Source organism: Leptidea sinapis, chromosome 12 (genome assembly GCF_905404315.1).
Source record: "Leptidea sinapis chromosome 12, ilLepSina1.1, whole genome shotgun sequence".
In the NCBI taxonomy this organism is placed as follows: Eukaryota; Metazoa; Arthropoda; class Insecta; order Lepidoptera; family Pieridae; genus Leptidea; species Leptidea sinapis.
The window spans coordinates 2,534,141-2,546,007 of NC_066276.1; the positions used below are offsets into that span (position 1 = coordinate 2,534,141).

Below are 11,867 nucleotides of genomic sequence, written 5' to 3' on the forward strand. Positions count from 1 at the left end.
TAAGAGTATAAAAAAGTAATGAAATAGATAAATAATTAAAATCTATAGGTATTTATTCGATTTCGTTATTTGAAAATGTCTTTGTAAAATGTCAACATACAAATCAAATTCCGTTTGTATTTGCGTGTGCGTTTTCAATTACTTTTTCTCTGTAATTACATTTTTACCGATGACTTGGCTTTTAAAACCTACGATTTTCTAACTTAAAGGACCACGGCCTAAATATGGACCTTGCTCCAGCTGGCCGCTTCTCTCGGTTACCCCAGCACGGACTTGGCCTCGATTTCTTGTAATTATGACGATCTTGGCTTTCAACCTGCAGCGACTACATTGCAGCCCTTTCAATTCCTGGACGCTGTGCTTATCACATGACCCCCAAAATAATATGTAAGACAGGAAAAATGTATTTGCAATTCGATGAAAAGCAGTAATATTATGAAGAATATTTTTTTCTTAAAGACCCATTCTTTTTAAGCCAATTTCCTAACTAGTTTCATATAGTTCGTATTGTAATCTACATATCCTACGTGTGCACTCATAAACGAAGTATGTTTGATGGTAATCCCGCTAGTATTTTCTCTCTTTTTGTTTAGATTAACTGCATGATTATATTCAACAAATAAAAAAAAATCAACAAATTAAGTAAATTAGTTTATTTCAAAATTTTGTTGGTTGTTTCAAAATTGGATCGCTGTAAGGATGTCCCCTACCCAGTTTCTTCGATGCCAGTTTCTTTGACGGCAGTCTCTCGTTCAATTCTATGTCTTCCGTACGTTGGCTGAGGGCTAGACGCGTGTTTCGCAAACAAGCCGATTTGCAGAAAGCTTCATTTAATATTATCACTAAAACATAAAGATTATAAGTGGATAAATGCTTACTACATCATTAAAATGATAATTCAGGTATGTGGAGGGTTTTGTAAGCACAGAACGTTGGATTAAAGCTATACAATATAATAAATATTTGTATAATATTGCTGAGTGTGTCCTATTCACGCGGAGATTACAGCGTTCTGCGTGCCACATATAATAATGTTTAACGTTTAGGAGGCTGTTGGGGCAACCGTGGTCTTGTAGTGCTTCTGGAATGTTTGCTGATGCACCTGTGGATGGTTTCCATGCTATAAAGCGCAAAAAAGCGGTCTCCATGTTGCAGCATATACGTGTTAGAAGTAACAGCATCCCGAAGATTATTGCTGCAAGAGCTAACTTCTCCTTCCAGAAACACTGCATACAGTTAGCTCTAGGTTTATAAATGTATTTGACTAATAATACTAACATACTTCATAAGATATATTGTTACTAATATATTTACTAATATACTTAGTCTGGCCATAAATACAATTAAAAAATAAATTGTTACAATTAAAAATAAACAAAATATTACATTTGAATTTGGAAATTGTCATTTTTATATGATTGTTATATATATAGTATAATATTTTGCGATATTAAAATGGAGTGGGGTGATGAAGATAACCGCTGTGATTGCATTGTTTACGGATGAGATTTTTGGAGTTTACTCCTTAAGAATCAAATTTCATATAAGGCGCCCGGTATGAGAAAAATATGGAGAGAAAAATCTACTTATCAAATGCCATAGTAACGTTTTTGGTGCGCATCAATTCTCGCGCACCTTTCACTTTCTTGTATTTGAAGTTTTGAAGTTTTATTATATTATTGAAATTGATTTATTATTATACTTTAATAAAGTTAAATGAAAATTCTATAAATTATGGAAGAAAGTGGTGTAAATACTAGTGCCGGAAAATCTGATAAGCACGTTACCCACGTGTACCCCTACCTAAGTATGTTACAATTCATACATTAATATGACATGTATTGTATATATAAACATGTGTGCTTTGAATTATTAAATATTAAATTATCAATATAGTTGATACAAATTTATATGAGCTATGCACATAATTGAATGTTTAATTTAATTTGGAGAGTATAATATTATATAGCGCATTTCACGCCAAATAGACAATTTTTAAGCTAACCTATTATTTTATTTTTTAATTAATAAGCTTTTATTAGCTTCTGCTGTATGTCTGTTTGTAACCGACTTCATTGTACTTGATTTTGTTTAGTACCTGTTCAAAGACAATCGTTCTTGAGGAGTAAACTCCAGTCGTGCGTCGGAGCTGACACACACACTTTTTTTTTACAATTGAGCAACATTTTAACAAACAAAATAACCGTATTTATGCTCAAAGCTCTGAGAAAGCTTCCCAATTAGTCGACAGAGTGCAACGGGGCCAGTATACGACTTCAGTGATGGTTTTATGGGTTATTAGCTAGACTAAACCATACTTTTGTGGAAAAGGTATCAAAACATCAGCACAAATGTATCAAGATACCATTCTTGAGAAGGTAGTGAAGCCCCTTAACTACACAAAGCTCGGTCTACGTAGTCTTGGCTGGAAACGAAAGTTTCGGACTTCATCAGAGCTGAAGACTTAAAAGCCTTTTTGTGCTTTAAATTATAGTATATTTATATATTAAACTAGCACGCTGTAAAAGTAATAAATGTTATTTATAAGACATCTCACAAATAATAATTCTCTTTAGATACAAAATCAAGATTAAAAAAAAAGACGTGTGGCACCCGGGGACTGCCGCGGTAAAGCTATTACATAGCATTTTTTATCAACTTATGCAATTATAATTATTTATATATTTTATTTATGCAGTATTTATTTTTTTGATAAAATTAATTTTAAAAAAAGCAAATGGGAAGTAAGTAAAATTTAACTTGCAAGATTTGGTTACATACAGACAACGGGACAGGTGAAACTAAATAAAAATGCTTGGCATAATAATAAAAATCAAAAAATGTGATAAAAAAATAAATAAATTAAAAAAATCAAGTACCCGAGGTTCGAACCTGGGTACTTTTGCACAAAAAGCATACGTGATAACCGCTGTTACACAGCAATCTAATAAGTAAGTGTTAGGTTATTTTCATTACGGAATTTCTGGATTTGGTCTCCACACTCAAGGCCCGCGATAGAAGCTATGCAATAGCTTAATAAAATATATAAAAATATATATTAAATACTTACTTATTACAGAATAATGAATAAGTTCACTTACCTATAGAGATTAATAGACAATAGATGACCAAGCCTAATAGAATTGCGACGTAATCCATTTTGTAAGAATTTAAGGTACTGAAATAGAACACCTTAGAATTATTTATGGAATAATATCATATTAACGTAAAGCTCTAGATTGAGGAAGAAAGAGTATTTAAGTCAGAAGTCTTGCGTACTATTCGGTTGCTAGATCCATCACACGATGGACTTAGCACAGACACGGTAAATCCATGAAATGCCAAAAATGATACAAGTTCGCTTCCTTTTATCTCAGGAACAGGAGGAATAACGTGATCGTACGGTCCTTATTTTACAATTACATTTCCTTTGTGCCATTAAAGGAATGTTGTTTAAATGTTTGATTGGAGTTTGATGAAATTTTCGTTAGGAGAACTATACACATCAGCTAACTAGCTTGGATCAGTAAGAGGCTCCTTTGCACAAGATGCCGGCTAGTTTATGGGGACCACGACGGCGCCCATTTCTGCCGAGAAACAGTAATGTGTAATAAGCATTACTGCATTGCTATCACTGCATTTTAATGGGCAATGCGTATCAATTACCATCAGCTGAACGTCCTGCTCGTCTCGTCCCTTATTTTCATAAAAAAAGTAGTTAGCAGATTGACTCAGTTCTGTTGCATAAGCCGTTAGAAAGATCAGAGAGTACACTAATGATGTTTCGGCTATATTAGTCTATTTCAGCTATTTTCATAGCCTCATGTCTCATTGTATGAGGCTACTGACATTATCATGTATCAACTCACTGTTTATTTATTAATGAAAATTTAATAGACTAAAGGAAAAATTGACAACTTCTTGGAACTTTTTAGGAAATAATATATATTTGTCTAATAGTTGCATATATTTTAGTTTTATATTTTAAAGTTAAGTTTTGATTCTGGTGCTGGCAATATTATTATTAACGACAGTTTGTCCCATGGTCTTTTTAAATTTATTTAGTGGCACAGGATGCATCCTGTATCATCCAAATAAAATTTATTTTGCGCGGCGGCCATCTTGGATTTCAAAAATGATCCCAAATACGTTCTCTGCACCCTCGAGAACCTCGGATACGATATCCATATTGTTGTAATCATAATTTTGCGCGCGGCCATCTTAGATTTAAAAAAACAAAATGGCGCGTAACCGAAAATCGTGATGATTTGCTATAAAATTTCTCTAATAAAATTTCTCTAATACGTCGATAAAGAGGCTTCACTTCAAAAACATACTGTCGCATTAAGAACTTCCTCCTTTTTTGAAGTCGGTTAAAAAGAGTGGCCGTTAATGTTCTCACGAGCTCAACTTTTTCAAAACATAAATGGTTAATTCGGTAATTTAATAGATATATTATAGTAACTATTCAAAGCGCTTAGTTTTAGCCTAATTGAATATTTTGCTGTTTTGACGGATTATACGATATAGTTTCACACACATACATACACACACACACACACACACACACACACACACACACACACACACACACACACACACACACATTCACATTTAATTTTGTTTCGTTTGTCACTGTCATTTGTCGAGGAATCACTGACCCCGAAGATACAGTTTTAACTAGTTTCGGGGTCTCATTTAATATAACTGCAAAACCGTTTTTCAATGTTCAATGTATTATTACAATTAGCGATAAAAAGATGTTATTTGCAGTGAGTGTAAAAAAGAAAATGAAATAAAGTATTATTAATTATTATTAAGTATTATAGTATTAGCTTAAATTAAAAGTTGTGAAATAGTATTAAGGTGGTGTGAATTGTGATTTTCTTAACATAATTTTTATTATAAGACGACACCCTTTCACTGCACAGTAAGTCATATTTCAATTAAATTTCGCGCACTGATTGTCCTGGAAGTTGACAGAATGACATTGACGCGCCGGGAAACGTATGTGGTCATAAACGAACACATTGAAACCTCTTCATTTCGCTTGGGCCTACTCACGTTCTAAGCGTTATTATTCTACGTATGTATGTACGAGCAAAACGCAATAACTACAGAAGAGGTTTAGAGAGATTGCCGATTATTTTATAGCAATAACAATGATAGTACATGAATACATCGTTTAAAATACATTATGGAAGCGTTTCTTGCGCAGCGGCTGTTTGTTCTCTGTCATTTATTTTGGATAGTGAAAGGAATCGATTTGAGAAACTAAATGCCTTTTATGCCTACTCATCAAATGATAATGATGGAGGTACCTACGATAGATCCAGTTGAAGATAAACAATGATTTGGCGTCTTTTTTTAAAGTATAACAAACAATCGTTCGGGTTCCGTGATGATCATTAGTAATCACCGATGTTATGGGTGCACATTCTCTTGAAACACCAGAGGAATCACAGGTGCGTTGCCGGCCTTTAAGGAAGATGTACGCTCTTTTTTTGAAGATACCCATGTCGTATCGTCCCGGAAACTGCACAAGAAAGCTCATACCACAGCTTTGTAGTACGTGGAAGAAAGACCCTGGAAAAACGCACTGTGGAGGACCACCACACATCCAGATGGTGGAGATGATATCCTAATTTGTGGCGTGTCGTGTGAATGTAGAATTCGGCGGAGACGTGAGACCAAAAGCAATGTGAGTTACTTACAAATAATATTATCAATCGTATATCTATCGTTAGTACCTTACAGAAGACGCAGTTAATTGTCCGGAACCGCATGGACCCAAGAGTTCTGATGATGATAATGAAGCATTCATCAGCCGTTCACCTTCTGCGCCATACAATAAATGTTATTATAAAGTTCTGATGGGAAACTATATATATAGTCACTATAGCTAAGACAAAACACATAGTGCTTCTCATGTTGATCATCTTTCCTAAAATCACTTCAGGTCTTTTTGGTGGCTTTCGCATCAGTATTCTCGAGGGTTTCAGTATTGCTTCACTAAATAAGTAGTTAAAATTCCTTTGGAGTGTGTGTTAATTTGCGAATTAACTGGCTTTAAATATGGAAAATATATCAATGTTATTAGTTATAAAGACTGATGTGGTAACGAATTATTTTGAGAATAAGACAGGCGAAAAGCTTTTCCAAAACCGAAAAACAATTTTTGTAGTAAGTTCCCATGCGCCAAATATAACAGACAGGAGCACACCCGTTTATTTGTTTTATGTTAATAAAGGATATTATTAATTAATTTTTAACTTAGCCTTTGAAAACTAGTTACTAAATTCCATATCCGAGTAAGTGTTTGCAATACCTTCCAACCACTCGTTACTGTTACTTGTAAGCAAGACGTTATATACCAGGGAAACTTAAAAAAATCGTTATATCGCTGTATTAAACCATAGTTTTACTCTCGCCTAAACCTGCGTCCCGGTCTGTATTTAGTATTAAATAGTTTCTATAGATCCCAATGAAGAAAATCCTTACCCTTGGCAAGGTACTCTGGCAGCTCTAGTGGCTCTCCAGAGACCTCGTATGGACAAAAATGCAGCAAACAGTATTAATAGGAAAAATGAGGTTTCCCAGAAATGTGCCACTACCAGCTGTGAACTCATTTTATAGTACTAGTGTCCATGGGACCTGAATTTGTTTGTAACTCAACATGAATGTGATTTTACTGACGTCTCATGTCAGTGTTACACAGAGAATAATCAATTTGTTATGGTTTTATATTGGATCTTCTTGGAGGATTATTTCAATCTATATGCTTTTACGTACCAGTTAATACATGTCTTACTACCATTCAATGAATCTTATGCTTGATAAGACGGAAAACACAGAAAATTTGCCTGACCATAAATAAGCAGAATATATTTTATGGGTGGCCAATTTGCTGACTTGTGAAGCTAGGTGGTACCAAAATTAATTTTAAGAGTGACAATGAGTTTCTTGTCACGCATTACACCTCAAATTTTCTGAAAAGATAGGAAGTATATAAACTACAATGGGGCCTCCATATTGGCTAGCGCTTAGCAGAATGGAATGGAATGTGGCCATGCCACATGCAAACTAAGCTGAGTATTTGAGGTCCAAAGTCAAAAGATAGCTATTGTTTTATTTTGTGACTTTTAGTATATTTCTTGCGGATGTGTTTATTATCTTTGTAGCAAAGATACGAGAAGTGAACTGGTTACTTTTTAAATTAGAAATGTCAGAAAAGATAACCTGATTCCTGCCGCCGAATTCCAACTTCGCACGACACGCCACAAGTTAGGATATCATCCCCACCATCTGGATGTGTGGCGGTCCTCCACAGTGCGGTTTTCTAGGAGCTTTCTTCCACGTACTACAAAGCTGAGGAATGAACTTCCTTGTGCGGTGTTTCCGGGACGATACGACATGGGTACTTTCAAAAAAAGCGCGTACTCCTTCCTTAATTGCCGACAACGCTCTTGTGATTCCTCTGGTGTTGCAAGAGATTGTGAGCAGCGGTTATCACTTAACAACAGGTGACCCGTACGCTCGTTTGTCCTCCTATTCCATAAAAAAAATAAAATGTCTTGTTCGGGTGTCAAACAGTAATTTTTTTATGATTTTGTGGACAGGTTCCTTTCTGTTAAGCGCTAGCCAATTGACTTAGTTATGCAGCAACGCTGCTGAGAAAATTAGACTGATATAGATACGGTGCGACTAGTTTATTAATTAATTAATAAATAGTTATAGGCTTTAAAGACACCTTCACACACAGACTGTTTACAAAAACATGATTTTCTTGTCACTCCCTACTACCCTGTTTATATCATTCTAGAAGTATCCTTACTGGTATAAAAGGACAGCTCATTATACCATATTTTCGTGTCGGTGGTAGATTTAGACGTCCAAAAAGTGATTTACAATTCCTTTTTGAGTAGATAATAATAATATTTATGAATATGTACACACTTTTGATTGATGTCTTGCAAAAGTGTGCAAATAGTGAAAGAATATACTTTGATACATCAAATATATCATAAACATATTAAAATTATAAGCGCCATCTTGTGGTGATTTTTATTTTAGGTGCAGTCCAACATTTTGGTACAAAATCGCTAATCCAGCGCAACTGTGACATCTAACGGTCCATCTCGTAATTAAATTTTGCAAAACACTACTTAGAGATTGCAAGTCTGAACAATATGTTATGTTTTTAAAGTGATAACCCTCACTTCTAGGATTAATACACAAATAAAATTTGATAGCTCAGTTGGTTAGAGCACCGGCATGGAACGCCGGAGGTCGTGGGTTCATAAAATTTTGTTTTTCAAATTTTATTTGTGAATTGCCAGTCTATGTACTCTTACTGATAAAACACATATAACATTCATTTATGGTGTTAAACAGCATTATAATAGCCCTGTATCAGGGACATTGTGATCAGATTCGTAACACATGTTTTCGAAATGACATATTATCGCAATGTGGATAATATTTCACTGTTCTTGTCCGGGTCTGCGAAGGCCACCTATAGGTAATTGTATAGTATTGACACGGGAGTGGGTCAGGGATTGGAAATAATACTCCGTCTTTTATTTGCGTTCACTTTTTCCGAACTTGCACTTCGCCGGTCTGCCGCTGTTCCTCTTGTGGGCGGCAGTACCATCAACGCGTCACACCGCACCGAACACTAAGTCTCTTCTATCTTCTTCTTCTTGGAACACTTCCACTTTTCACTACTTCTTCTTTTCTTCTTCTTCTTACTAGAACTGCCGTAGGCCACGCTTAGTACGGCTTATATACCCCCGGATCTGTTCTATTTTTAAAATGATTCTCCAATTCCGTCTTTAAATTTAAAATGTACTAGAAATTTCTTTAAACTATTTCTATCCTGCTTACACATTTTCCATCCGTTTTTTTCTGTTCGATTTGATCCTGAACTTACTAGAAATTTCCATTAACTTAACAAAACCCAAAAAAATTCCATACACTGGTAGGTGTATCGAACCCGGGTCTACAACGTCTAAAGTAAACACTTTTCCGCTGAGCTATGAGTATTGCTGCCGTAGCTGTTGAAATTAACAATGTCTTGAAGTTTGACATTCTCGTCATTTACGTTGCAGCGTTGCTACGCAACACTGCCCCCCCCCCCCCTAAGACATGACCGTCCTGATCATCGTTGCTTCCGTAGTACTTAGCCACCCGATCGACATGTACGATTTTCGGGGGACTTCGAGGGGTACGCTGGATCCTGAGAGTCACATCATTTATCCTTGTGATAACTTGGTTGGAGTTTCGGAGACTTCCCCTTTCGCCTTACGGGATTGTGTAACCAAATCAGGGTTCCCTCTTGAAAACTAGGACTATTAGCTCTTCGATCGTAGCGGGTCTTCATCCGTTCACTTGCCTTAAGCCCAGTTGTTCTAATTTCCTCGTAGATGTCAACCATCTTGTTCCGTAACTCATCCACATATTCTGTTATACTTTTCGGAGAATCTGGTGGACAGCCTGAGAGTAAATCAGCTGACAATTTTAATTCCCTTCCAAAATTGACGTACGCAGGAGTCACCGTAGTCGTCTCGTGTATTGCGGATCTATACGACATTAGAAACAGTGGAATGTACTCATCCCAGTTATCCTGATGACTGTCCACTACTTTTGCCAGATGCCGCTCCAATGTTTGGTTAAATCTCTCGACCATACCGTCCGACTGTGGATGATATGGCGTAGTTCTGGTCTTATGGATTCCCAAGATCTTGCAAACTTCTTCAAATAATTGTGACTCAAAGTTCCGCCCTTGATCACCGTGCATATCCAAAGGCACACCGAATCTGCAGAAAACTTCATTCACCAGCTTCGTCGCAACGGTGACTGCTTCTTGATTAAGTAGAGCAAATGCTTCCGGCCACTTCGTGAAATAATCCATCACCACCATTATGTAACGATTTCCAGCTTTGGTGACTGGAAACGGTCCGGCTATATCCACAGCTACTCTCTCCCACGGAGCCCCAACATTATACAACTTCATAGCTCCTCTGCTCCGGGTCTGAGGTCCTTTGACAGATGCACAACTCTTGCATTTACGACACCATCGTCTTCCACATCATCACGGCAATGCAACCAGTAAAATCGTTCTTTAATTTTTGTGAGAGTTCTTTTTATTCCCAAATGTCCACCTGAAGAACTATCGTGATAAGCTCTCAGGATCTCGTTCACCTTCTCCCTGGGAACGACCAGTTGCAGATGGCAATCCTTTCCCTTCGGGGTTTCCCATTTCCGGCAGAGCAACCCATCATGCATCACCAAACTGTCCCACTGTGCCCAGAGACTCTTGGTAGCCATGCTGTGTCTAGCTACATCAGACCATTTTGGTTAAAATTATCCACTTGCTAGCCAATGTAAAAGTGGTTTAAGATCCTTATCATTTTCCTGAGCTCTCCTCATTGCATCGTTGCTCCAGTTCTCATCGATCGAGTCTGTTCTGATCAGTCGGATTATTGGATTTTCTTTCTCCTCCTGACGAATGCAATGTTTGCATTCCGTAGGACAAGGTCTTCTAGATAAAGCATCGTTTCCATGAGCTTTTCCTCCTCAAAATTTCAAATTCAAATTCAAATATTTTTATTCAAAATAGGATGTGATATCACTTATTGAAAGTCAAAAAACTACAACCCATTCCAAAATGAATGCCTCAGACCTGAGAAGAATGGGCGCAACAAACTCAGCGGTCTTTTTTTTTTTCATCGAATAAATATGTTTACAAAGTAATATTCCACATACAATTAAACTTATTATTTAATAGCCTGAGGGCGGTCACTTCATTCCCAATCTGTGGTATCATTAAGAAAGTCATTTATGTTATAGTAACCTTTACCACACAAACGTTTTTTAACAATTCCTTTGAATAACGTTATACTTTTGTTTTGAACATCTTCTGGGATCTTGTTGTAAAAGCATATACATCGCCCCACAAAAGACCTCGATGTTCGATTTCAAAGTCATACTCTTGAAGTTGCTCAATCCATCTGGCCACTTGTCCTTCCGGATTCTTGAATTCTAGTAACCACTTCAAGGCGGCATGATCAGTCCTTACGAGGAATTTGCGACCCAACTAGTACTTTTTAAAATGTTGTCATGTCTTCACCACGGCAAGTAACTCCCTACAAGTTACACAGTAGTTTCTGTCCGGCTTCGATAAAGATTTGCTAAAGTATGCAATTACAACTTCTTGATCTCCCCTCTTCTGAGATAGCACTCCACCAATTCCAAAATTGCTAGCATCAGTATCTACTATGAAGCTTCCCCTCGTGTCAGGATATCCGAGGATAGGTGATTCACATAGTCGTTTCTTCAACTCTAAGAAAGCTTGTTCGCAGTCTTCATCCCAGGAAAAGGCTCTTTTCTCCTCCGTCAGTCGATGGCTTAGCAACATCGGTAAACCCTTTCACAAAGCGTCGATAATAAGAGCATAGTCCAAGGAATGCTCTCACATGTCTCTTTTCTGTCGGCATCGGCCAGTCCTTGACAGCACTTATCTTGGCAGGATCCGTCGCAACGCGTGCTCCGAGATAACGTGCCCCAAGTAATTCACCTGACATTGAAAGAAGGAACATTTCTTTGGACTCAACTTCAAGTTGGCACCCTGCAGTTTTGCGAAGACTTTTTCGAGCTTCTTAAGATGATCTTCAAAACTTCGTCCCATAATGATTATGTCATCCAAGTAGACAAGGCAGGTTTCTCCCAACATACCTGCTAGCACATACTCCATCAACCTTTCGAAAGTAGCTGGGGCATTGCATAATCCGAAGGTCATTGTTTTGAACTGCCATAACCCTTTTCCGGTTGAAAAAGCCGTCTTCTCCTTGTCTTTAGGGTCAGAT

General features: G+C 37.0%; 1 long non-coding RNA gene across 1 annotated transcript; it reads right to left on the bottom strand.

Moving 5' to 3' along the window:
• Positions 1 to 638: 638 nt before the first annotated feature.
• On the bottom strand, positions 639 to 6,689 carry LOC126967344 (uncharacterized). Its single transcript, XR_007729978.1, has 4 exons — positions 6,502 to 6,689; positions 5,751 to 5,838; positions 3,102 to 3,178; positions 639 to 842 (listed from the first exon to the last, which is right to left on the bottom strand). It is a non-coding gene; the product is annotated as an uncharacterized LOC126967344 (long non-coding RNA).
• Between the last annotated feature and the right edge of the window lie 5,178 nt (positions 6,690 to 11,867).